This window comes from Pan paniscus, chromosome 16 (genome assembly GCF_029289425.2).
Source record: "Pan paniscus chromosome 16, NHGRI_mPanPan1-v2.0_pri, whole genome shotgun sequence".
NCBI lineage: Eukaryota > Metazoa > Chordata > Mammalia > Primates > Hominidae > Pan > Pan paniscus.
Genome location: NC_073265.2, coordinates 80,217,187 through 80,242,900, shown reverse-complemented (window position 1 = coordinate 80,242,900; position 25,714 = coordinate 80,217,187). Strand labels below are relative to the sequence as shown.

Sequence of the window (25,714 nt, the reverse complement as noted above, 5' to 3'; positions counted from 1 at the left end):
CAGGGGCTGTTGGTTGTGATTCTGTTCTTGCTATGGAATGATCCTTGATCTCTGTTTGTTTGTTTTTTGTTTGTTTGTTTGTTTTTAAGAGTCTTGTGCTGTTGCCCAGACTGGAGTGCAGTGGCGGGATCTCAGCTCACTGCAACCCCTGCCTCCTGGGTTCAAGCGATTCTCCTGCCTCAGCCTCCCGAGTAGCTGGAATTACAGGCGCCCACCACCATGCCTGGCTAATTTTTGTATTTTTAGTAGAGACGGGGTTCGCCATGTTGGCCAGGCTGGTCTCGAACTTCTGACCTCAAGCGATCTGCCCACCTCGGCCTCCCAAAGTGCTGAGATTACAGGCTTGAGCGCCCGGCTTTGGATGTCTGTTTTAACTTCCTCTTCAGTTGAAGGAGATTGGCAATCCCAAAACAAAGATACTTCACCAATCCAAACAAGTTTATAAAAACCCACTGCCTCCTGAAGTCTTTGGCACTCACTTGGCTATAACTATAATTTTCTCATTCATCATCTCACCAGACTAAGAAAACAATGCTATTCTTTGACACAGCAACATGCTAACAACTTGTGTATCTTTTCTTGTCAGTTATGCTCACATGGGACTCACAGTTACTGGAAGACATAACATGAAATATAGACAATTTCAGATGAGCAAAAGCTGAGAGAATTCATTTTCATCAGATTTGCACTACAATAAGCACTAAAGATTGTTCATCAGGCTGAAAGGCAAAGATATCCAGTGACGGCACTCCTTGGTATTTACCCAAAGGAGTTGAAAACGTATGTCCACATAAAACCCTGCACAGATATTTATAGCAGTTTTATTCATAACTGCCAAAACTTGGAAGCAACCAAGATGTCCTTCAGTAGGTGAATGGATAAATAAATTATGGTACATTCTACAGAAAGGAATGAAGAACATCTTATATGGGCTAATATAAAAGCCTATATATTTTTAATTTTAAAAATAATTTCTTTAAAAAACAACTGACCAAACAAAAACAATAATAATTTATTGTAAGATTTAAAACATGTAAGGCCAGGCACAGTGGCTCATGCCTGTAATCCCAGCACTTTGGGAGATTGAGGCAGAAGAATCACTTGAGCCTAGGAATTTGAGACCAGTCTGGGCAACGTGGTTAGACTCCCTCTCTACAAAAAATACAAACAAATTAGACTGGCATGGTGATGTGTACCTGTAGTCTCAGCTACCTAGGAGGCTGAGGTGGGAGAATCATCTGAGCCTGGGAAGTTGAGGCTGCAGTGAGCCGTGATTGTACCATTGCACACCAGCCTGGGCAATAAAGTGAGACTCTATCTCAAAAATAAATAAAAATAAAACATGTAAAAGTAAAATATATGACAATAATAGCAGAAGGACAGGTAGGGTAAATGAAATTGTTCTTTCTTTAGGTTATACATTTTATGGATAAATTAATTCTAAGCAAAATGTAATAAATTAAGAATGTAGGCCGGGCACAGTGGCTTATGCCTGTAATCCCAGCACTTTGGGAGGCCGAGGCGGGCAGATCACGAGGTCAAGAGATCAAGACCATCCTGGCCAACATGGTGAAACCCCATCTCTACTAAAAATACAAAAAATTAGCTGGACGTGGTGGTGTGCACCTGTAGTCCCAGCTACTTGGGAGGCTGAGGCAGGAGAATCACTTGAACCCAGTACATGGAGGTTGCAGTGAGCAGAGATTGCATCACTGCACTCTAGCCTGGTGACAGAGCGAGACTCTGTCTCAAATAAATAAATAAATAAATAAATAAATATGCATACTGTAATCACCTAGAGCTAAACTGAAAATACTATATAAAGAGGTAGAGCTAGAAACCAATAGAAGAAATAAAATGGACTAATAAAAATATTTGATTAATTGAAGGCAGGCAAAGAGAACAGAATGAAAAATAGGTGGCACAAATAGAAAACAAATAGCAATATAGTAGATTTAAACACAATCATTGCAATCATTACATTAAATATAAATGGACTAAACACTTCAATGAAAAGGCAAAGATTATTAAACAGAATAAAAAACGACCCGAATCTATGCTGGATTTTATTTTGTTTTGTTTTGGCTTCGGGGATTTTTTTTTTTTTTTTTTGAGACAGGGTCACATTCTGTGGCCCAGGCTGGAATGCAGTGGCATGATCACCGCTCACTGCAACCTCTGCTTCCTGGACTCAAGTGATCCTCCTGCCTCAGCCTCCCAAGTAGCTGGGATGACAAGCATGCACCACCATGTCTGGCTAATTTTTTTATTTTTTTGTAGAGGTGGGGTTTTACCATGTCACTCAGACTGGTCTCAAACTCCTGGACTCAAGCAATCTGCCTGTCTTGGCCTCCCAAAGTGCTGGGATTACAGGCATGCGCCACCACACCTGGCTATGCTGTCTTAAGAGACACACTTTGAATATATAGAGACCAAAAAAGTGAAAATAAAAGGATAGAGAAATATATATTTAATACAGATAAGAAGGTGAAATATAAACAAGAATAAGAACAAACAAGAAAGCTGATGTGGTTGTATTCATATCAAACAAAGTAGGCATCAAGATAAGGAGTACTAGTAGATACGAGAAGAAAAACTTTATAAAAGAATCAATTCATCAAGAATACTTAACAATCCTAAATGTGTGCACTTAGTAACTATTAGTTTGCTAGGGCTGCCATAGAAAGCCACCACAGACTGATGGTGTCAATAACCAAAATTTATTTTCTCACAGTTCTGGAGGTTAAACATCCAAGACAATGGTGTCGACAGGGTTGATTCCTTCTGAGGGCCATCTTCTCCCTTTGTCTACATATTATCTTCCCTCTTTCTGTGTCTGTGTCAGAATTTCCTCTTCTTATAAGAACACCAGTCATATTGGATTAGGGCCCACCCTAATGACCTCATTTTAACTTAATTATCTCTGTAAAGACCCTCGCTCCAATTACAGTCATGTTCTGAGGTACTCAGAGTTAAGACTTACACATACAAATTTTGGGGGAGGACACAATTCAGTCCATAACAGTAATGGGGCTTCAAAATACATGAAGGAAAAGCTAATAGAACTAAAGCAATAACTAGGCAAATCCACAGTTATGATTAGAGATTTTAATATCTCTCTGTCAGTCACTGATAGACCAAGAAAACAAAAATCACTAAGTATGTGATTTTATTGAATGACACAATTAACCAAACTTGCCTAACTGACATTTATAAAACACTGTGCCAAATAACTACAGAATACACTTTTTTTTTTCAAGGACACATAAAAAATTCCCCATGATAGACCATATGCTGGACTATAAGTAGGTCAATGAATACTAAGAGGCTGATATCTTATAGATTATGTTCTCTGACCACAATGGAATTATATTAGATAGAATAACAAAAACAAATCTAGAAAATCCCCCAGTAATTGGAAATTAAACAACATACTACTAAGTAACTCATGGGTCAAAGAATAAATCACAAAGGAAATTTAAAGATATGTTAGGCCAGGCATGGTGGCTCATGCCTGTAATCCCAGCACTTTGGGAGGCCGAGGCAGGCAGATCGCTTGAGATCAAGAGTCCAAGACAAGCCTGGGCAACATGGTGAAACTGTCTCTACAAAAAATACAAAAATTAGCTGGGCATGGTAGTGCATGCCTGTAGTCCTGGCTACTCGGGAGGCTGAGGTGGGAGGTGACCCTGGGAGGTGGAGGCTACAGTTAACCATGATTGTGCCACTGCACTCCAGCCTGGGTGACAGAATGAGACCCTGTTTCAAAAAGCCCACAAAATTTCATTCTTTGAAAATATTAATAAAATTGATAAACTCCAGCACTTAGAAAGAAAGAGAGAAAAAAAAGTGGGGCCAGAGTAAAGGTTATAGGGTTTCTTATACTGTGCTTATGGGATTTCTCTATGTTTGAACTTAACAGTCAGCCCTCCATATCCATGGGTTCTGCATCTGTGGACTCAACCAACCTTGAATCAAAAGAAATGTTTTTATTTTCTGTAGTGAACATGTGCAGACTTTTTTTTCTTGTCCTTGTTCCCTAAACAATACAATATAACAACTATTTACATAGTATTTACACTTTATTAGGTATTATAAGTAATCTAGAGATGATTTAACGTTCTGTATATGGGAAAATGTGCATAGGTTATATGCAAATACTACTCCATTTTATATCAGTGACTTGAGCATCCATGGATTTTGGTATCTGAGGGAGGTCCTGGAACCGATCCACTATGGATATCCAGGGATGACTGTATATCAAAATAAAAATTTAAACAAGGTGGGTGAAATGTGCAAAATGATACTATTGTAGGCCTCATATTTTGGTCAAGAGAGATTGTCTTTTTCTGCTGAAATGAAGACAGTAGTGGGAGAGGTGTGGAAAGGAATAAAAGTTATGGTTGAAGGAATGGGAGGGCTGAGTCAGTCCTTAGATGGAACATGACAATGGCCTTTACAAATTAGGCTCCTGTGCACCTGCCCTTCTGACCTGGATGCCTACATAAGCTGTGTGGTATCTTTGTCATATGGAGTTTTCTGAGCTACATGAGGTTTCCAAAGTAGTTTTCATTCTCTCATTGTTTCTTGTAATCAGCACTTAAGCTCCTCTTACAGATCTAACCTAAACAGCATGTAAAGCCAAGTTTTTTTTTCTCCTTCAATGTTATGGGGAAAGAGGATTATGTTTTATAGGGGGAGAAGACAGGTGTTTAAATTTAGACCTCATGGATGAAAACAAGCCTCATGTTGCATCTGAATCAGAAACAAGGCAGAGTCATTTCTTTATTCTAAAAGCCAACGGCTGCTCAGAGACAAGCAGATTGAACCACTTCCTCCCCGCGCAGAAATTCTCAGGGTATACACACGCACACATTTACACACACATATGGTTAGAAGAACAAAGAAAAGAAGCAAAAAGAAAACTAATTCACTAATGATGTCATTTGCAACTACAGGGCATAGTTATATGTCTCATATCACCTAATTTCCTCCAAAAAGCGTGTTTCATGAGTCCAAGCAATTCTCTCATAGCAGTAAGTTTAAGAGTTACATTGTAGACAAGCACTAATCAAGTAGCCAAGACAGGCTAAAAGAAAAGAAAAAAAGAGACATTGTTTCCTTTTAGATTTTTATTATGAAAAATTTCAATATGCACAAAAGAGAAGTGTAATGAACTCTTCATATACCCATCACTCAGACTCAGCAATCCAATTACAATGAGTTGGCAAAAACTATAAAAGAGGAAGCATGCAATTTGGAATCTAGAGCAGGCCACAGTTAAATTATCTTTACTGGGACCTTGTTTCAACATGATTAATCAACTAATCAAAGCTCGTTTGACTTCGGTTTCCTTATCGGCATAAAGAAAGGCTAGTCACAGCCCACCATCTGCGTCAAGTGTATAGGTTCAGGTGGAAGGCTCAGGCTCTGTTCAAGATTCTGTGTCTTCATTGATTTATTTTTAATCAAGTTTTTGGGGACAAAAAGGCTTTATGTTACTTTTAATTTAATTTTTTTTAAGAGACAGAATCTTACTCTGTTTCCCAGCCTGGAGTACAGGGTGTGACCATAGCTCCACGCGGCCTTAAAACTCCTGGACTCAAGCGATCCTCCTGCCTCAGGCTCCCAAGCGGCTGGAACTACAGGTGCATGCCACCACACCTGGCTGCTTTATGTTACTTTCTACATTTTCTCAGCGAAAGTGAGACTTAACATTTTCTAACTCTACAATCTGCCGTGTTTAAGATAGTGAGCAGGGTATCTGTGTGAAGATGATCACTGGGCAAGGAGATCTCTGAACCTGGGTCTCAGGGGAGAGTTCTGGGACTGGAGATCTGTTAGAAGTGACAGTCCATAAATGTGGGAGACGATGTCAAGAAAAAGAGTTGGGAAGGGGAGTAAGGCCTGGGTAGAGCTCTGTAGAACATTCACATTCAGGTCAGACGAGGCACATGCAAGAGCTCGGGCATGACAGTGTCCTGGGAGAAAGAGAAATAAAAGGGTCGACCACATCAAGGGAGTGGAGGATGCTAAAGTCCTTCAGAGTGAGGCCGGAGAAAGGCTTGGCACAAAGGCTGAGGGGCAGAGACAAAAACCTAATTTCAGCCGGGCACAGTGGCTCACGCCTGTAATCCCAACACTTTGGGAGGCTGAGGCGGGCGGATCACCTGAGTTCAGGAGTTCGAGACCAGCCTGGCCAACATGGTGAGACCTTGTTTCTACTAAAAGTACAAAAAAATTAGTTGGGCATAGTGGTGCACACCTGTAGTCCCAGATACTCAGGAGACTGAGGCAGGAGGATTGCTTGAACCCCGGACGTGGAGGTTGCAGTGAGTGTAGATTGTGCCACTGCGCTCCAGCCGGGGTGACAAAGCAAGACTCCATCTCAAAAAGAAGAGAAAAATAATTTCTGTCCAACTCTCCCCACCCCTCCCTACTTGCTTCCTCCTGGTCCTTTTCAATTCTGGAATCCCTGACTTCTTTGTCCCCAAGAGACACCTTTCCCCTAGTCTCCTATCATCTCTTTCTCCCCATTCCTCCCGGACTAGCTAATTCCTACTCATTGGCCAGATCCCACCCTGCAAATCTCTTCTTGACCTTTCAGGCTAGATCTGATCCCACAGTAATACACTCTGTACTTCTCCATCAAGCATCTCGGTCGTCTTTGTGTATTTTCATGACTCTGACCAATGCCCAGGCAGTTAGCTCCATGAGGATAGAGACCAAGTTTATAACAGGTGCCTACCTCAGGGTCTGGCCCAAGTGTGCTCAGTAAAGAGTTATTGAATGGATGAATGAATGAATCAATGAAGGTAAGTAGGTGTTGGCATAGCCTCAGGACTCAAGGCCAGATATTCTTTCTGGAACTGCACAGAAGTTCTAGTTTATCGTCTGCAGTTGACATTGACAACCCTGGGTAACACCAACCACTGCATCCCCTACTGCTGCTCCCATGGCCAAGGTCCTGCCCGGGCCAGGCCAGCTTACTGCTCTCCAGGCTCAGCCTGGCGGTCTGAGCATCGCTGACCATCTTAGGGAGAGATGCTTCTGGGGACTGATGAGGGGGGAAGCCAGACTGGAATGAGTGGGAGGTGAGGAAAGGGAGATTGTGGATGCAGACAGCTTTTTCACAAGTTTGGCTTTGAAAGGGAGGAGAGAATTAGGAGGTAGCTGCAAGGAGATTTGGGGTTTTCAAAGCAGTTTTTTGTTTGTTTTTTTAATTTCAGGAGAGATTTAAATATGTCTAAATGTCAGTGGGCAGGTTCTAGTTAGGAGGGAGAGGTTGAGTAAATAGGAATGGGAAAGAATCCTGAGGGGAGGAGAAGAGGGGCCTCGAATGAGCACCTGGATGGTAGTTAGCAGGCTCCTTCTGCCTCAGGCTTGGCTGAGGCCCCAGACAGGCAGGGCAGCCCCTCCCAATCCCAGCATGGGATGCTAGACCACCTATGCAGGGCTGGGAGGGAAATGTCTGAGAACTGGTAGTTCTGAGTCACTGTATTGACCACCCACATCCAACTTATAAAGCGGTTGGACAGGCCGAGAGAGAGGAGCCAGAGACTAGGAAGCAGGTTTATTTTTTATTTTTTTAATTTTTTATTATTTTTATTATTATTTTATTTTTGAGACAAAGTTTTGCTCTTGTCGCCCAGGCTGGAGTGCAGTGGCATGATCTCAGCTCACTGCAACATCTGCCTCTTGGATTCAAGCGATTCTCCTGCCTCAGCCTCCCGAGTAGCTGGGATTACAGGCATGTGCCACCACGCCTGGCTAATTTTGTATTTTTAGTAGAGACAGGGTTTCACCATGTTGGTCAGGCTGGTCTCAAACTCCTGACCTCAGGTGATCCAGCCGCCTCAGCCTCCCAAAGTGCTGGGATTACAGGTGTGAGCCACCTGCCCGGCGGAAGCAGATTTCTTTAGCAGAGGCTTGTACTGTGGAGCCCACCCCCAGCCACACCCATGGGGGAGGGGTGGGTGCGTCCTGCTTTCCTCAGATCAACTGAGGGGGACACTGGAACCAGGGAGACACAGAGGTGTCCGAATCACACCTAGAAATCTACAGGGGGGTGTGTATGTGTGTTGTCTGCCTGTCAGTCCACTGGGCTTTGGGGTTTTTTTAGTTATTATTATTTTTAATTAAAAAAAATTGAGATGGGGCATCTTGCTGTGTTGCCCAGGCCGGTCTAGAACTCCTGGGCTCAAGCGATCCTCTCACCTTGGCCTCCCAAAGTGCTGGGATAACAGGCGTGAGCCACCCGCCTGGTGTATGTACTCTTCCCTCAGCATTATGTTTTTGGGATTCACCTATGTTTCATGTATCAGTAGTTCATAATATTACACTATTAACTTTTCTTTTTTTTCTTTTTTTTTTTTTTTGAGACAGAGTCTTGCCCTATTGCCCAGGCTGGAGTGCAGTGGCATAATCACAGCTCACTGCAGCCTCCACCTCCTGGGTTCAAGCAGTTCTCCTGCCTCAGACTCCTGAGTAGCTGGGATTACAGGTGCCTGCCACCATGCTCAGCTTATTTTATATTACACTATTAACTTAAAGCTCATGATAAATGTTGTTAAATTCCCCTCCAGAAAAATGTGATCAAGATTTTTTAATTTTTTTTTTTTTAATTTTTTAAGAGATGAGGTCTTGCCATGTTGCCGAGGCTGTTCTTGAACTCCCAGGCTCAAGCAATCCTCCTATCTCAGCCTCCTGAGTAGCTGGGACCACCTGTGCATACCACCACACCCGGCTAATTTTTGTATTTTTTGTGGAGATGGGGTTTCACCATGTTGCCTAGGCTGGTCTCAAACTTCTGAGCTCAAACAATCCTCCCGGCTTGGCCTCCAAAAGTGCTGGGATTACAGGCGTGCGCCACCATGCGGGCTTTGAAAAAGGGCTGCATCAAGAGACAGATGAAGGTCAGTCAAATGTGTGCATTCCAGATGTGGGTCACAAGCATGAGAGAGAGCGGCTGGCTGTTGGTCTAGATCAGTGGTTCTCACTGAGGGTGATTTTCCACCTGAGGGGATGTTTGGCAACGTCTGGAGACAGTTTTGGTTGTCACAACTAAGGGGTATTACTAGTGGGGGTCCTCTAGTGGGCAGAGGCCAGAGGTGAGGGGGGGATGGGAGGGCCTTGGAGGTTTGAGAGAGTGAAGAATTGAAGTAGTCATCCCATAAGTAGGGGAGCTAGGTGACACACAGTAGGTTGCCAAGTGTGGTGATGGCTACAGGCAAGATGTAAGAAAATGAAGGTTCCAGAGGTGGAGCCAGGACAGATTCCTGGAGGCCATTCAGGGGAGGGGGCTTCGATAGGATCCCCTAGTAGAGCCTGTGTACACTGGGGTCCATGACCCCGGCCCCTCAGCAGAGCTTCGCTGAAACCTGGAGTGGCACTGAGGATCTCTGGGAACAGTTCCTTCTTTTTTTTTTTTTTTTTTTTTTGAGATGGAGTCTTGTTCTGTTGCCCAGGCTGGAGTGCAGTGGTGCGATCTCAGCTCACTGCAACCTCTGTCTCCCAGGTTCAAGCAATTCTCCTGGCTCAGCCTCTGGAGTAGCTGGGATTACAGGCACGTGCCATCACACTCAGCCAATTTTTGTATTTTTAGTAGAGAGAAGGTTTCACCATGTTGGCCAGGCTGGTCTTGAACTGCTGACCTCAGGTGATCCTCCCACCTCAGCCTCCCAAAGTTCTGGGATTACAAGTATGAGCCGCCGTGCCCAGCCAGTTCCATTTTCTCTATTGCTGTAGGTCTTAGTGGTCACTCGTCCAACCTCCACATTCCTCAATGGCCCACATCAGATGAGTCAGTTCCTTCATCAGTGATGGCAGTGATTGCAGGGAACGCTCAGCCTCCTTGGCTCTGATTCTGCCTTACCAGAAGGGAGCCCTTCTGACTTGACCTGATGGGTGCCATCGAGTGTGGTTCCAGCTCCGCATGTTCCTGACTACTCCTGCACAAGTCTGGGAGGTGAGGGATGTGGGAGACGCAGCTCTCAGAGCCTCTTACAGAAACAACCAGCCTGGTGCTGCGGTGGCAAGAAACAGACACTGACCCCCGACCCCAAGGGAAATTCACAAGAAGGCTATGGAGTCCCTCACAACATGGAAGGGGAAATTGAAGAGCCTGGTCTGGAAAAGACAGAAAACAGGGAGGCCGTGGGGACCTAGAAGCTGGAACCAACTGAGAGTCTCATCTGGCCACACTGTAAAGATGTGTCAGCCCCAACCTCTTCTTGGCTTTTGCTTCCTCCATTCAAGGGTCAGAATCTGAGTGCCTAGGTGGGCCCAGAGCCTTCCCTCTCCAGCCTCCCTGCTGCCCCAGAGAGGACAAACACCATTTCTGACTCCCCTACATACTCAGAGTGCCATTCTCAGGATCACAGTAGAGGAAGGACTGAGAAAATAAGTGCTCATGAGGCTGATGGGCTGCCTTAGCTTTATCAGCAGCAGAAGAATTCTGGGATGCTCACCTCCCAGAAGACCCTCCACAGTTCCCAAGAGCCTCTTCATCCATGATGAGGGTGACAAAACTTCTCTGAGTCTCAGACAGCTTTGAGACTGAGATGGAAACAGAGGATTGCATAAGTTTCAGGGGGCTGCTGGACCCCCAGTCCTGAATCCTAACTCTGGGACACCTTCTCTAGCCCGTGTCTGCCTGGCTTAGCTGCAGGCCTCATACACTGTCTCCCTAGGACGTGCAGTTGAACCATTCCATGCTCACGGACACGTGGATTACATGAGCAGGGCCCTAGGCCTCTTCCTAACCTCAGATTTTTTTTTTTTTTTTCTAAAAGGGCAAGGCACTATTTTAGTCACTGTTTTGCAGGGAGAAAAAAATCCTGTTTATCCTTATGATTCATTTTGGTGGTTTTTGGATAATGTTGTATTGATTCATGACGACTCACTCAGCATCTGGTATGAATTAAATGAGACTTTCTCTTTTTGACAGTAAAATGAAAGATCTTAAACAACGCTAACATTAAAAAGAGGCCTGGGGGGAATACAAGAGTTGGAGCAACCTTGAGGACTTGAGTCAGTTCAGTGGGATGCCCTACCACCTTGGCAAAGCCAGCACAGTGCCATGCAGCTCCAGGGCAGTGCTGCTTGTGACCTTATGTCTGCTCCTCATGAGTACCACGATGACTCCTTGCAGGTCCCATTGCTTCCCACCATATGCTGTTTTATCTTGTAGTCATGATCCCAACTGGACAAATGGGGAAACAGAGGCAGGAAGCTGGCATGGATGTGACATCAGGAGTCAGATTTTCTCTGGTTTGTTCCAGGAAGTTTTCCATAGAATCCCAGAGGACATCCAGTGATTCTTAACGGGGGATGATTTTGGCACCCCCAGGGGTATTGGGCAATGTCTGGAGGCATTTTGGTTGCCACAACTAGGGAGGTGCTACTGGCATCTACCTGCAGTGTCAGAACAGCCTCCAAAGAACAAAATGATCCAGCCCACATGTCAATAGTGCCGAAGTTGAGAAACCCTGCTCTAACCCAAAGGGACTCCAAATCCCAAGTGATGTGGTGGTTGTCAGGGCATTAGCAGACTTAATGCAAAGGCCTCTCAATATGGCAAAACAGATTGTCTGAAAAATTATGTAATTTTTGTGTTTAAAAAGAGTAGAACCTGGGCAACATAGCAAGACCTTGTCTACAAACATATTCAGGCTAAGAAAATGAAAAATAAAAAAAGACCTTGTCTTGGCCGGGTGCGGTGGCTCACGCCTGTAATCCCAGCACTTTGGGAGATGGAGGCAGGCGGATCACAAGGTCAGGAGTTCAAGACCAGCCTGGCCAGTATGGTGAAACCCTGTCTCTACTAAAAATACAAAAATTAGCTGGGCATGGTGGCACGTGGCTGTAGTCCCAGCTACTCAGGAGGCTGAGGCAGGAGAATCACTTGAACCTGGGAGGTGGAGGTTGCAATGAGCCGAGATCGTGCCACTGCACTCCAGCCTGGGCAACAGAGTGAGACTCTGTCTCAAAACAAAAGACCCTGTCTTTACGAAAACAAACAAACAAACAACAACAAATATATAGAGAGAGAGACAGAGAGAGAGTGTCAGGTATGGTGGTATGTGCCTGTGGTCCCAGCTGCTCAGGTGACTGAAGCTAGTGGATCCCTTGAGCCCAGGAGTTCAAGGCTGTTGTAAGTTGTGACTGCCATGCACTCCAGCCAAGGAGACAGTGAGATCCTGTCTCAAAAAAAAAAAAAAAAAAAAAGTATATATCTTGCCTAGATCATGGTCTCTGTATGTCATTCTCTACTAAAAGAAACTAGGGCTCCTGCCAAATGGCCAGTCCAAGGTTGGGGCAGCTGAACAAGGAAGGTATCACCACTATGGAGTCTGATTAAAAGGACACAGGGGTTCATGTGAAAAGGCTCTCTCTGACCAAATACAGGATGATTTGAGCAACAAAAAGAACAATGCAAGTATGTTAAAATTCTTTATTTGTAAGTTGAAAGAGGAGCTTGTGATCAAAAGATGAAAATGTTCCTTGGCCGGGCATGGTGGCTCACACCTGTAATCCCAGCACTTTGGGAGGCCGAGTCAGGTGGATCACCTGAGGTCAGGAGTTTGAGACCAGCCTGGCCAACATGGTGAAACCCCATCTCTACTAAAAAATACAAAAAATTAGCCAGGTGTGGTGGTGGATGCCTGTAATCCCAGCTACTCAGGAGGCTGAGGCAGGAGAATCGCTTGAACCTGGGAGGTGGAGGTTGCAGTGAGCCGAGATTGTGCCACCGCACTCCAGCCTGGGCAACAAGACCAAAACTCCGTCTCAAAAAAAAAGAAAAAAGAAAAGGTACCGCCAAATCATGTGACTTCTAGAGGTTTCCTTTATGAAAAAAAAAAAAAAATGGTGCTTCCATTGCCTCTTAAACCCAGATGTTCTCATTTCCTTTAGTGTCAACAGTGGCGGAAAGAGAAGTTTGTATCACCTGTGTTAATGCTGCTCTGGAAAGGGAGCCAGAATGAGAGTGCACAGTGATCACGCAGTCACCATCAAATAAACCATGACTAAGCACATACTCTGGGATGGCTGCATCTCTCCTGTGGGAAAGAGAGAGACAGAAAGAGAGAGCAACATGTCATCCGATGACTGCAGCCTAGATGGATATGTCTGTGATAGAGTGCTTCAATTGGAATCTGCCTCTTGTAACTGAAAATTACTTTAAACAATAAAAAGAAGTTATTGACTCATAGTCAAGAAAGCTTGACAGTGCTGCAGTGCAGTCCTTGGACTACAGTGGTCCACAAACTGTTATTGGTCCACGATAAGATATCTATGTGGCTGCAAGATCCACGTGCATGACCCTTCTTTCCTACCTTGTTGATGATGCTACAGGATAACGAGAACACCTGGGTTTAAGAGGCATAAAAGAACCACTTTTTATAAAGGATACCTCCAGTGGATGAAGCCATATGATTCATCTTTATTGTGTGTTACAAAAGTATCAGTCAATAAAATAACAATAAAACTGAAAATGAAATGGAAAACTGCTGTTATTACAGACAGTTCGAAAAACAGTGGCCTAGAGTGGTGATTCCCAGTCCTGGCTGCTCAACAGAGTTACCTGGTGAGCTTTGACGACTCCCGGTAATGAGGTTCATTCCCAGGGATTTTCATTTAATTGGCCTGGGGTGGGGCCAAAGCCTGGCTAGTTTTAGAAGCTTGCCAGGTAGTTCTAATGTGTAGTGAGCGTTGAAAACTAGTGGTTTGGATTCAGGTTGGCCTCAGCTGAGGCTGTATCCAGTGGTCAGGAATGTCACCAAGGCCTGGTGGTCTCATAGCACTAAATGGTCATATTAGAAAAGGAGAAAGAACTCAAATCAATGACCTCAGCTTCTACCTCAAGAAACTAGAAAATGTTCAAGTTCTTCTGCTCTGACCTAAAAGGTGTAAAAAAAATAAATGTAGGGGCCGGGCGCGGTGGTGGCTCACGCCTGTAATCCCAGCACTTTGGGAGGCTGAGGCAGGCGGATCACCTGAGGTCAGGAGTTTGAGACCAGCCTGGCAGACATGGAGAAACCCCGTCTCTACTAAAAATACAAAATTAGCCAGGCGTGGTGGCGCATGCCTGTAATCCCAGCTACTCTAGAGGCTGAGGCAGGAGAATCACTTGAACCTGGGAGGCGGAGGTTGTGATGAGCTGAGATCACGCCATTGCACTCTAGCCTGGGCAACAAGAGCAAAAACTCAGTCTCAAAAAAAAATTAAAAAAAAAATTTTTTAAAGAAACTAGAAAAATAGAGCAAATTCATTCCAAAGTAAGCAAATAAAAGGAAATAATAAAGATCAAAGGGGGGAAATTAATGAAATGGAAAACACAAGAACAATAGAAAAAGTCAATGAAACTGAAAGCTGGTTCTTTGAAAATATCAATAAAATTGATAACTTCTAGCCTGACTGATTATGAAAAAAACAAAACAAAACAAAATACAAATTGCTGATATCAGAAATGAGAGCGGAGACATCACTACAGGTTCTATAGATATTGAAAGCATAACAAGGGAACATTATAAACAACTTTATGCCAACAGATTCAATAACTTAGATGAAATGGATAAATTCTTGAAAAACTCAAGAGCTTACTCATGAAGAAATAGGTCATTTGAATAGCCTAATGTTAATTAAAGAAATTGAATTTATAGTTAAAAACCTTGTCACAGGCTGGGCATGGTGGCTCACACCTGTAATCCCAGCACTTTGGGAGGCCAAGGTGGACAGATCACTCAAGGTCAGGAGTTCAAGACCAGCCTGGCCAACATGGTGAAACCCTGTGTCTACTAAAAATACAAAAAATAATTAGCTAAGTATGGTGGCCTGTGCCTGTAGTCCCAGTTACTTGGGAGGCTGAGGCAGGAGAATTGCTTGAATCCAGGAGGCAGAGGTTGCAGTGAGCTGAGATTATGCCACTGCACTCCAGCCTGGGCAACAGAGTGAGACTCTGTCTCAAAAAAGAAAACAACAACAACCTTGTCACAAAGAAAACTCCAGGCGCACATTCTAAGCCAGTGAACTGTGCCCAGCACAGGGTGGGAGGAGAGTGCTAGCAGCACAGCTTGGAAGGCAGGCAGCTCCTCTGGCTATGAAGTCGAGTTCACTTCCAGGCTAACTTGGACATATTGCAAAGAGATGTTTGATAAATTTGAAACTACAGTTAAATGTCAACTAACAGCCTCTCACCCATCTTTCCCTAAGGAAGTACTTCAAGATGTCCAACAATCCAATAGGGCTTTCATTTTATTTTCTTGATTCAAATGTGAGCCTGGTGGGTAGACGCATCTGAGCATTGATTTGTTAAGAAAAACTAACCTGGCCGGGCGCGGTGGCTGATGCCTGTAATCCCAGCACTTTGGGAGGCCGAGGCAGGCAGATCATGAGGTCAGGATATCGAGACCATCCTGGCTAACACAGTGAAACTCCGACTCTACTAAAAATATTAAAAAAAAAAAAAATAGCCAGGCATGGTGGTGGGCGCCTGTAGTCCCAGCTACTTGGGAGGTTGAGGCAGGAGAATGGCGTGAACCCAGGAGGCAGAGCTTGCAGTGAGCCGAGATCGCGCCACTGCACTCCAGCCTGGGAGACAGAGCAAGACTCCATCTCAAAAAAAAAAAGAAAGAAAAAAGAGAAACTAACCCACACGGTAAAATAGACTCCTGCAGCTCACCAGCCAGCTAATACCAAACCTGATAACAACACACTGGTGTGGCCACAACTTTACTCCCGTTTTAAATGGCAATCCCTCCTCACCTGAATATTGGTGAAACCTTGGCTAGGAACAGCTTGGAGGGGTCAGTCCTAGTCCAGGCCCCTTTGTCATTATCCTGTGGTTTGTTCACTGACAGGTTTCTGTGTCCTAAGATAGCCACCCATTGGACTTGTCACCGTGTCTACGCTAACATATTAATGACCTAAGCTTTTGGTCTCGGTCTCTGCAATTGCTTGTATTTCTGTCTCTAAAGTACAGTTCTCATCTCTCTTTTGTTGCTTTCATGATTTCTCTGTTTGTTACCGCAATGTTGCAGTGCAGCCTGTTCACCCACCTGCAATGCACTGCACCACGGAACGCCCTCCTCTCTGGGCCAGCATGGTGGGAGGCGTGGGAAGGAAAGATCCCAGACTCAAGGGAGCAGGGAGCAGGTACTTAAGGGCAGGGAGAAGGGATGCAGTCAGAGATGAATGTTCTTAGTAATGTTTTCTTTAAACTAGATGATAGGGACATGGGTGTTTTGCATTATTTATGCCTTTTTGTATATTATATTTAATAATCACTTTTTTTTTTTTGAGACGGAGTTTCGCTCTTGTTTGCCCAGGCTGGAGTGCAATGGCGCGATCTTGGCTCACCGCAACCTCTGCCTCCCAGGTTCAAGCGATTCTCCTGCCTCAGCCTCCCGAGTAGCTGAGATTATAGGCATGCACCACTACGCCCGGCTAATTTTGTATTTTTGGTAGAGACGGGGTTTCTCCATGTTGGTCAGGCCGGTCTCAAACTCCCGACTTCAGGTGATCCGCCCGCCTCGGCCTCCCAAAGTGCTGGGATTACAGGCGTGAGCCACCAAGCCCAGCCCACTTTTTTAATAAAAAGAAAAGTCAGTATACATGAATATTAAAGACATAGTGCTGGGCAAAATTCACACCATCCTGTAGTGCAGAGCCCCCCTCTCCTTCCAGGGAAGCCATGAGATGAATAGTGACACCTTAGACTGGGCCCTTCACTGCTGCTGGACTCTTTTTGCAAATGGGGTCAGAGTCCTGGGAAATGCAGCCGTGGTGCAGAGAATAACGCTTGGGCATTTTGTGTGTATTCTCAGGTTGCAGATACCACAGACTCTGTCAAGAAGTGTGTTGGGGGCCAGGCACGGTGACTCATGCCTGTAATCCCAGCACTTCGGGAGGCTGAGGTGGGAGAATTGCTTGATCCCAGAGGTCAAGGCTGTATAAGCCATGATCATGCTGGTACTCCAGCCTTGGAGACAGAGTGAGACCCTCTCTCAGAAGAAAAAAAAACAAGTATGTTGAGGCTTCTCATTGCTCTGAAAAGGGAGTTCATGATAAACATGTTTGGGCTGGGAAAAAAAAAACAAGCACATAAACAAAATAAAAAACCCAACCCTTGTCCCTTGGTCCTTGGGTGACCAGTGATATTCCATCGCCGTGGAAGAAGAGAAGATGAATACTGGGGGAACACCCACAGTCCCTGTGACGCTTCCTACCAGCCTGCTCTACCTCCCTGGCCGGCTCTCTCCCTTCCTCATACCAGCTTTTCTAAACCTTCTGTCAGCTCAGCATCCCTCCCATCCCTCTGCCATCACTAACCCCTCTCTTCCTATTGCACAGAATAAAGAGAATCCATCAGATGAGAGTTCCTTCAACTTCCTGATCTCTCCCTCCCAGTCCTCACCAGACACCCTGCTTGAATGCTCACCCCTTTCTCTCGAAGGCCAGTCCCTGCTCCTGGGCTCTCAATCCCACCCCTCCTATTGGCCTAGAACCGCAAAACCAGGTCTCTCCCACTGTCTCCAGACTCTCTGCCCACAGTGTGTCAGCATTTAAATATGCTCGTCTTTTCCATGAAAGGTGTTCCCTGGGGCCAGGCACGGTGGCTCACAACTGTAATCCCAGCACTTTGGGAGGCCGAGGTGGGCGGATCTCTTGAGGTCAGGAGTTCGAGACCAGCCTGGCCAATGTGGTGAAACCCCATCTCTACTAAAAATACAAAAATTAGGTGTGATGGCACACGCCTGTAGTCCCAGTTACTAGGGAGTCTGAGGCGGGAGAATTGCTTGAACCCGGGAGGTGGAGGTTGCAGTGAGCTGAGATCATACCACTGCACTCCAGCTTTGGCGGCAGAGCGAGACTCTGAAGAAAGAGGGAGGGAGGGAAGGAAGGAGGGAAGGAAGGAGGGAAGGAAGGAAGGAAGGAAGGAAGGAAGGAAGGAAGGAAGGAAGGAAGGAAGGAAGGAAGGGCTCCCTGGACTCCATCTCCCCCTCCTGCCACCTGTCTCTCCGCTCTCCTTCGGCATAAGCCAGGAGGCGCTCCCTTCTCTATGTCCACCACTTTTTCAGTTTCTTTAAAATAAGAAATGTGGTGGAAATGTCAAGACACCAAGAAACCTATACACCAGTCCTAAGGGTTCATTCTACTTTCCTTTTTCTCTCTACAACATCATACAGCCCTGGTTATTTCTACACTGGCTTTAGTCCTCTCCTTTGGTGTACTTTACAAAAACATATCCAGGGAGAACTGGATTCTCCATCCTCTTGGGGAACCGACACAGAGTATCCACAACCAGTCTATTTCAAAGGGAGGGGTTTGGGCTTGATGAGGTGGCTCACTCCTGTAATCCCAGCACTTTGGGAGGCCGAGGCGGGAAGATCCATTGAGCCCAGGAGTTCAAGACCAGCCTGGGAAACATGGCGAAATCCCATCTCTACAAAAAAATACATAAATTAGCCAGGTGTGATGGTGTGCACTTGTAGTCCCAGCTACTCAGGAGGCTGAGGAGGGAGGATCACCTAAGCCTGGGAGTTCGAGGTTGCAGGGAGTTAAGCCATGATTGTGCCACTGCACTCCAGCCTGTCTGAGACCCTGTCTCAACAAACAAGCAAACAAATGAAACAAAAGGAAGGAACCTGAACCTCTTTACATCTTCTTTTGGGAGCAGCGATAATCAGCAATGACGTGTTCCAATCATAATTCCATTTCCTCATTTAAGGCAGAACCCTCTCTGTTCAGTAATTGGCACAATTTGGGGACAAGAGTTATCCTAGGAACTTTCAGAAAAAGAACCCATATTAATTTTGTAACAAAGATGTAAAATGTGTCTTTGTGAGAAAGGGGCATACAGATTTTGGTGGGACTTTGAATCATACGCAGTCATAATTTGTTTTATCTTTTTTCCAGAAAAATATGCAAAACAAAATAGCTGTGTGATGGTATTACAGGGTCTTTGGGCTTTTGGAGGAGAATATAACCAAAGGGCTCCCAGGACAGCGTCATGTTCAAGTGTCTAGAAAGTTTCATATGCACTCTGTGCTTTACTTTCTCATCACCTATTTTAGTCCATTCGGGTTGCTTTAGACTCCCATAGGCTTATAAACAACAGAAATGCACTTTCTCACATTCTGGAGGCTGGAATGAGATCACGGTGCCAGCATGGTTGAGTTCTGGCAAGGGATGTCTTCTGGGTTGCAGATGGCCGAATTTTCTTTGTATCCTCATGTGATGGGGAGAGAGAGACAGAGTGAACTCTCTGGGGTCCTTTCATGGGGTAGTAATCTCGCTGCTGGGGGCTCTTAGCTCATGACCTAATCACCTTCTAAAGGCTCACCTCCTAATACCATCACCTTGGGGGTTAGGATTTCAACAGCTGAATCTGGGGAGGGGATACACATATTCAATCCACGGCACCTGTTCACTCTTCCCCCATCTGCAGTCCGACATCTGCCATCTTCCTTGTCACTAGACCCAGTGGACTCCCCATCATACTTGGCTTCCCAGCACCACCTGGCGTTTGGGGCCTCTTCTTCCTTGAAATCTCCCTTTACCCCACGTCTGTGACCCACACTCCCCAGGCAGCTCACACCCAGGCCTTAGCAGGGGTAGGCCCTCTTCCCTTCTCCCTCCACCCCAATGTGGGACTTCATTCACTCCGTCATCTTGGACAGTTCAATTAGGGGCTCCCAAGCCACTGAAAATCCAGGTGAGCCATGGATCTCGGAATTCCAAGGCCTCCCTGGGGTTTTGCTGTGATTCCCAGGGACTCTGGCCTCGTCTCCTCTTGGGATCTGACTTCCTGTGTGCTGCCTCTCTGTCCACTCCAGGTTCTAAAGGAAAACTCAACTTTGGCTTTGGTTCCCCCACAACATTTAATCACACCCCACTGTGGGGTCATTAGACTTTGCCAGAGGTCTTGGGGGCTGTCTAGACAGGGGTCTTACCAGGACTGGCACGGCCTCTGCCATCTTGTTTCTTGCCTCCACCTCAGCTCCTCTCCCACTTTACCTTTCATTTTGCCGCTGCAACTCCAAAGTCCTCCCTATTGTCTGAAGCATCTTCCCTCCTCTGAATCTTGAGATTGGCTGACACCCCGGACCTCCAGAAGTGGGCGTTCCACCTTCCAAAGCAAGCTCTTAGCACGATTTTTTTCCCACACAAAGCCAATTTTTTAACAGAAATTTTACAGCCACAAAAAATTATATATTTTTAATATAATTTTAAAAATATATATTTCTCCACCTTGTTCCCGGCCTTTTTCTCCTAAGCTTCAGCCCCACAGCTCCCACAGGCATCTGAAACTCGACGTGCCCAGATGAGAACTCATCTTTCTCCCTTCTAAGCTGGGCTGTTCTTTTTTTTTTTTTACACAGAGGTTTGCTCTTGTTGCCCAGAGCTGGAGTGCAATGGGGCTATCTCACCTTACCGCAACCTATGCCTCCCGGGTTCAAGCGATTCTCCTGTCTCAGCCTCCTGAGTAGCTGGGATTATAGGCATGCGCCACCACACCAGCCTAATTTTGTATTTTTAGTAGAGACGGGGTTTCTCCATGTTGGTCAGGCTGGTCTCAAACTCCCGACCTCAGGTGATCCACCCGCTTCAGCCTCCCAAAGTGCATGGATTACAGACATGAGCCACTGCTCCCGGCCTGAGCTGTTCTTTACTCTCATGGTTGGCATCCCCATCCAACCAGGTCCCTGGGTGGCCTCTGACTTCTGACAAGTGACACTTCTTGCCAGAGGACTACCCCGAACTCACTGGCAGCTCACTCACGAGGCTCAGCTGGGGTAGGCCCAGCTGTACCCCCAGTCACCCCTGTGTCCATGTTCATCAGGCACCACACAGGCATGTTCCTCAATGCAAATCTGATCTGACACTGCTCTGCACTGAACTCCTTGGCGTCTCCCCCTGCTCCCCACCCCTCCAGTCCCTCCCATTGAGCGCCTCTCAGTTTCCCTCATGCCTCCAATTCCCCAAATGTCTTTCCACCCAAGCTCCCCGTCTCCTTGCTACCCTAGGCGTGTTCTTCAAGTCTCACTTTATCTGTTAACTTCTGGAAATCTGTGCCCGATCTCACACTTGGAGTTAGGCATTCTTCCTATCATGGGCAGGGTGAATAGTACCTTCTACAGTCATCATGATATAAACACTTATGAGGGCCGGCCGCGGTGGCTCACACCTGTAATCCCAGCATTCTGGGAGGCTGAGGTGGGTGGAACACGAGGTCAGGAGTTCGAGACCATCTGGCCAAGATGGTGAAACCCCATCTCTACTAAAAATACAAAAAATTAGCTGGGTGCAGTGGCGGACGCCTGTAATCCCAGCTGCTCGGGAGGGTGAGGCAGGAGAATCACTTGAACCTGGGAGGTGGAGGTTGCAGTGAGCTGAGATCACGCCTTTGCACTCCAGCCTGGGCGACAGAGCAAGACTCTGTCTCAACAAATAAACAGACAAACACTTTTGATTTCTTTGAACATTGTGATGTAACTCTCTGGGGAAGATCAGCAGGGGGAAATGGTGTGTTTGTGTATAGGTGTTGAGGGGTATGGTCAGAGCTTAGTCTCCATTTTTCAGAGTAGGAAGTTTGAAGTCAGTAGATGGTGGTTCAAATTGAAAAAATCAATAGACATATAAGCTTTATTATTTAGAATTAGAAATGTAAATATTTTTAAAAACCCAAGAGTTTGACAACTACAGGGCTGCATTAGGGGGCTGTTGCTATATAACTGATGTTTAATTTATAACTAATCAAACAACAACTACATTAGGAAAATAAGTAAAACAGATCAAATCAGAGCTGCTCTGTGTGGGGTAGGAGGGCAGCTCCAGCCCATCCCTGGGACTCTCAGAGCACAATTTGAAACTAGACACAGGCCAGGTCTGGTGGCTCATGCCTGTAATCCCAGCACTTTGGGAGGCCAAGCCCAGAGGATCTCATGAGGCCAGGAGTTCAAGACCAGCCTGGGCAACACAGTGACACCCCATCTCTACAAAAAAGTTAAAAAGTTAGCCAGGCACAGTGGCATGTGCCTATATTCCCATCTACTCAAGAGGCCGAGGCAGGAGGATCGCTTGAGCCCAGGAGTTCAAGGCTGCAGTGAGCCATGATTGTGCCCTGCACTCCAGCCTGCACGACAGAGCAGGACCCCAGCTCTTAGAAAGCAAACCCACAAACAACAACAACAACAACAACAAACAGAAGCCAGGCAAACCATGGTTTCACGAAACTCCCTGGAAATGAGAGAACTGTCTAACACCTTGGATGAGAAATAGCCATTTGAACAATTAATTTGTGATTCACGATGGGAGAATTTTGCCACATTTAGTTTCTACAAAGAAGCAAATGCTGCCATTTCTCTTTTGAGGTTTATTCAACATTTAGAAAGCCTGGGCAATATGGTGAAACCACGTCTCTACAAAAAAGTTTTTAAAAAAATTAGCCGGGTGTGGTGGTGTGCACCTGTAGTCCCAGCTACTTGGGAGGCTGAGGTGGGAGGATCACTTGAGCCCAGGAGGCATAGGTTGCAATGAGCCAAGATCTTGCCACTGCACTCCAGCCTGGGAGACAGAGCCAGAACATGTCTCAAAAACAAAACAAAACAAAAAAGAATCTGGAAGAATAAATTTACCACTCATCACTGGCCCCACACCTAAGCAACTGTGTCTTTCAGAGATGGTCTCTTTTGGCTGGTGAGGTACCTTCCTGGTCCTTCACTGAGATTCAAAGGGGGTGTCTTGAGAAAGAGCGACAGAAAAAGCTCTGTTCCCAGAGCTGTCTCTAAAAACATGTAGAATTTTTTTGGCAAAATCTTGGCCATATTAAATCAAGGAAACTGCATATTTTAATTAGGTTCTTCCTGGGCCAAGTTTTTACATAGATTTTCAGCAATGTTAATGCATGATATATAAGCATAGAACCTTGATGTCAGGAAGAGGCTGTATGAAGATACTAATGCAACATACTGCATTTAGAAAGCCTTTCACCCTGAATCATATAGAACAGAAACATCTTTTTACGATCTCATTTCACAGTCACATGTGAAATTTATCTTTAAGCCTTAGGAATACATATATTTCTATATATTTGTAAAATCTGCAGAAGGGAGCACAAGGCATTAGGAGAGTTACATTCAGGCTTTTCTGCAGGATTTCCAGGAGCACCTCTTTTTGTGGGGTTTCCTTAACATAGAAGCCTTTTATTTTCTTTTTCCCCTTTAAGAAAAATTTAATTTTTTGTTTTGTTTTGTTTTGTTTTGAGATGGAGTTTCGCTCTTGTTGCTCAGGCTGGAGTGCAATGGTGCGATCTCAGTTCACTTCAACCATCCGCCTCCTGGGTTTAAGTGATTCTCCTGCCTCAGCCACCCAAGTAGCTGGGATTACAGGCACACACCGCCATGCTTGGTTAATTTCTGTATTTTTAGTAGAGACGGGGTTTCACTATGTTGGTCAGGTAGGTCTCAAACTCCTGAACTCAGGTGATCCATCCACCTTGGCCTTCCAAAGTGCTGGGATTAAAGGTGTGAGCCACTGCTCTCGGTCCTTGATTTTTTTTTTTTTTTTTTTTAAGACAAGGTCTTCCCTGTTGCCCAGGCTGGAGTGCCAGTGGTGTGATCATAGCCCACTGTAGCTTTGACCTTCTGGACTCAAGCCTCCCGAGTAGCTGGGACTACAGTGTGTGCCACCATGCCTGGCTAATTTTTTAATGAAATGGGGGTCTCACTTTGTTGCCCAGGCTGATCTTGAACTCCTGGGCTCAAGCGACCCACCCCCTTCAGCCTCCCAAAGTGCTGGGATTACAGGCATGAGTCACTGCACCGAGCTAAAATTTTTTTTTAAGACTTAATTTTTTTTAGACCAGGTTTATGTTCACAGCAAAAAGGAAGGTACAGAGAGTTCCGGTGTACTCCCTGCCAGCCTCCCTGATGATTAACATCCCCTCAGAGCAGTCCATTTTTTACAATCCATGAACCTACACATCATCATTGCCCAGAGTCCACAGCGTACATTAGGGTTCACTCTGCTGTTGAACATGCTGTGGGTTTGGACAAATGAACAATGACATGCATCCATACAGAGTATGGATGTATCATACAGAGTAGTTTCACTGCCCTAAATAGAAGCCTTTTTTTGAGGTGTGTCCCCAGGTTTTGCCCTTTAGCTGAGAACTCTCACACTCACTGCCACTCCCAAGAGTGGACTGTGTCCCCACTCCAACCCCACATGTTCACACAACCACAGGTCAGAGGGGGCAGCTGCCCCTGTGGGGAAGTGCCCCAGAGACTGAGTCCATTGCTCAGTCTGCCCTGGGGATCTGGATGGGGACATCCAGAGACAGGGTCAGTTAGTGTAATCACCAAACTTGTTTGCATCATGGAAAGACCCACGTGTTTCAGCAGAGGTGAGGGAGCAGCTCTGCACAGCGGGGAGAGGGGAAAAGTAGGTGAGCTGGGGAAACAGGAGAAGAGATTTCTGTCCTGAGGCAGGGACAGTTGGAGACAGAGTCAAACAGGATTCAAGTGATGGCAAGATGGAAAGACAGAAACAGGGACACAGTGAGTCGAAAAAAGATGCCACCGAGCAACAGAGGCGCAGACAGAAAGGAAGGCAAGCTGGGCCTGCTTTGGCTCCCCCTGGACGTCCCTGCCCCCAGGCCTGGCTGCTCCTCAGCGCAGATTCCAGGAGCTGCCTGGCCACCCTCAGATAACCCCCCCTAAAACCACCCGTTTCTTCTCCTTCCTCGTCTCTTTTTTTTTCTAGACAGGGTCTCACTCTGTTGCCCAGGCTGGAGTGCAGTGGCACGATCTCGGCTCACTGCAACCTCCACCTCCCAGGTTCAAGCAATTCTTCTGCCTCAGGTGCCACCATGCCCGGCAAATTTTTTTGTGTTTTTAGTTAAGACTGGATTTCACCATGTTGGCCGAGCTGGTCTTGAACTCCTGACCTCAAGTGATCCGTCTACCTCGGCCTCCCAAAGTGCTGGGATGACAGGCATGAGCCATAGTGCCCAGACCCCCTTTTCTTCTTCACCTGGTGGAAAGGGCTGTTCTTTGCATCCACGAAATGCCAGGTGAGTCAGTCAGCAAACTGCTTGGGAATGATGGGAGCTAGGGCTGCTGTTTTGGGTCTGTTTTGCTCACTTATTTTTATCATTTTGAGGGGTTTCGGGGGTGGGGAGTAAGTGCTCCGCCCCCCACGCCCCACAAGGGATGGGAATTAGGCATGTCAGTCAGTATAACACAATTTTCTAAGTATGTCTCTTTGTTCAGACACCAGTATGTTTTTTTATTTTTTTTTCTTTTTCTATCTCCAGTTATTAAGTCACTGCTGCTGTAGGAGTGCCACTTAAGTGACTGGGTTTTTATTTTTGTCCCCAAGGTACAAAAAGTACTACCAGCCGCGCACAGTGGCTCACGCCTGTAATCTCATCACTTTGGGAGGCCAAGGCGGGAGGATCGCTTGAGCTCAGGAGCTCAAGACCAGCCTGAGCAATGTAGTGAGACCCCATCTTTAAAAAAGTTTAAAAATTAGCCGGGCGTGGTGGCGTGCGCCCGTAGTCCCACCTACTCGGAAGGATGGCTTGAGCCCGGAAGTTCGAGGCTGTGGTGAGCCGAGATCGCTCCACTGCACTCCAGCCTGGGCGACAAAGCGAGACCCTGTCTCAAAATAAGAATAAAAATAAAAGTACTGCCTACTTTCTGAACGC

The 25,714-nt window shown here is 45.9% G+C and overlaps 1 long non-coding RNA gene across 1 annotated transcript in view; it reads left to right on the top strand.

The window, feature by feature from the left end:
• The window catches only part of LOC100984718 (uncharacterized), a 43,087-nt gene extending 24,925 nt beyond the window's left edge, over window positions 1-18,162 (top strand). Inside the window, exon 4 of the long non-coding RNA XR_008621190.2 lies at window positions 12,916-18,162. This is a non-coding gene — a long non-coding RNA (uncharacterized LOC100984718). The remainder of the gene's footprint in view (window positions 1-12,915) is intronic.
• Window positions 18,163-25,714: the final 7,552 nt, after the last annotated feature.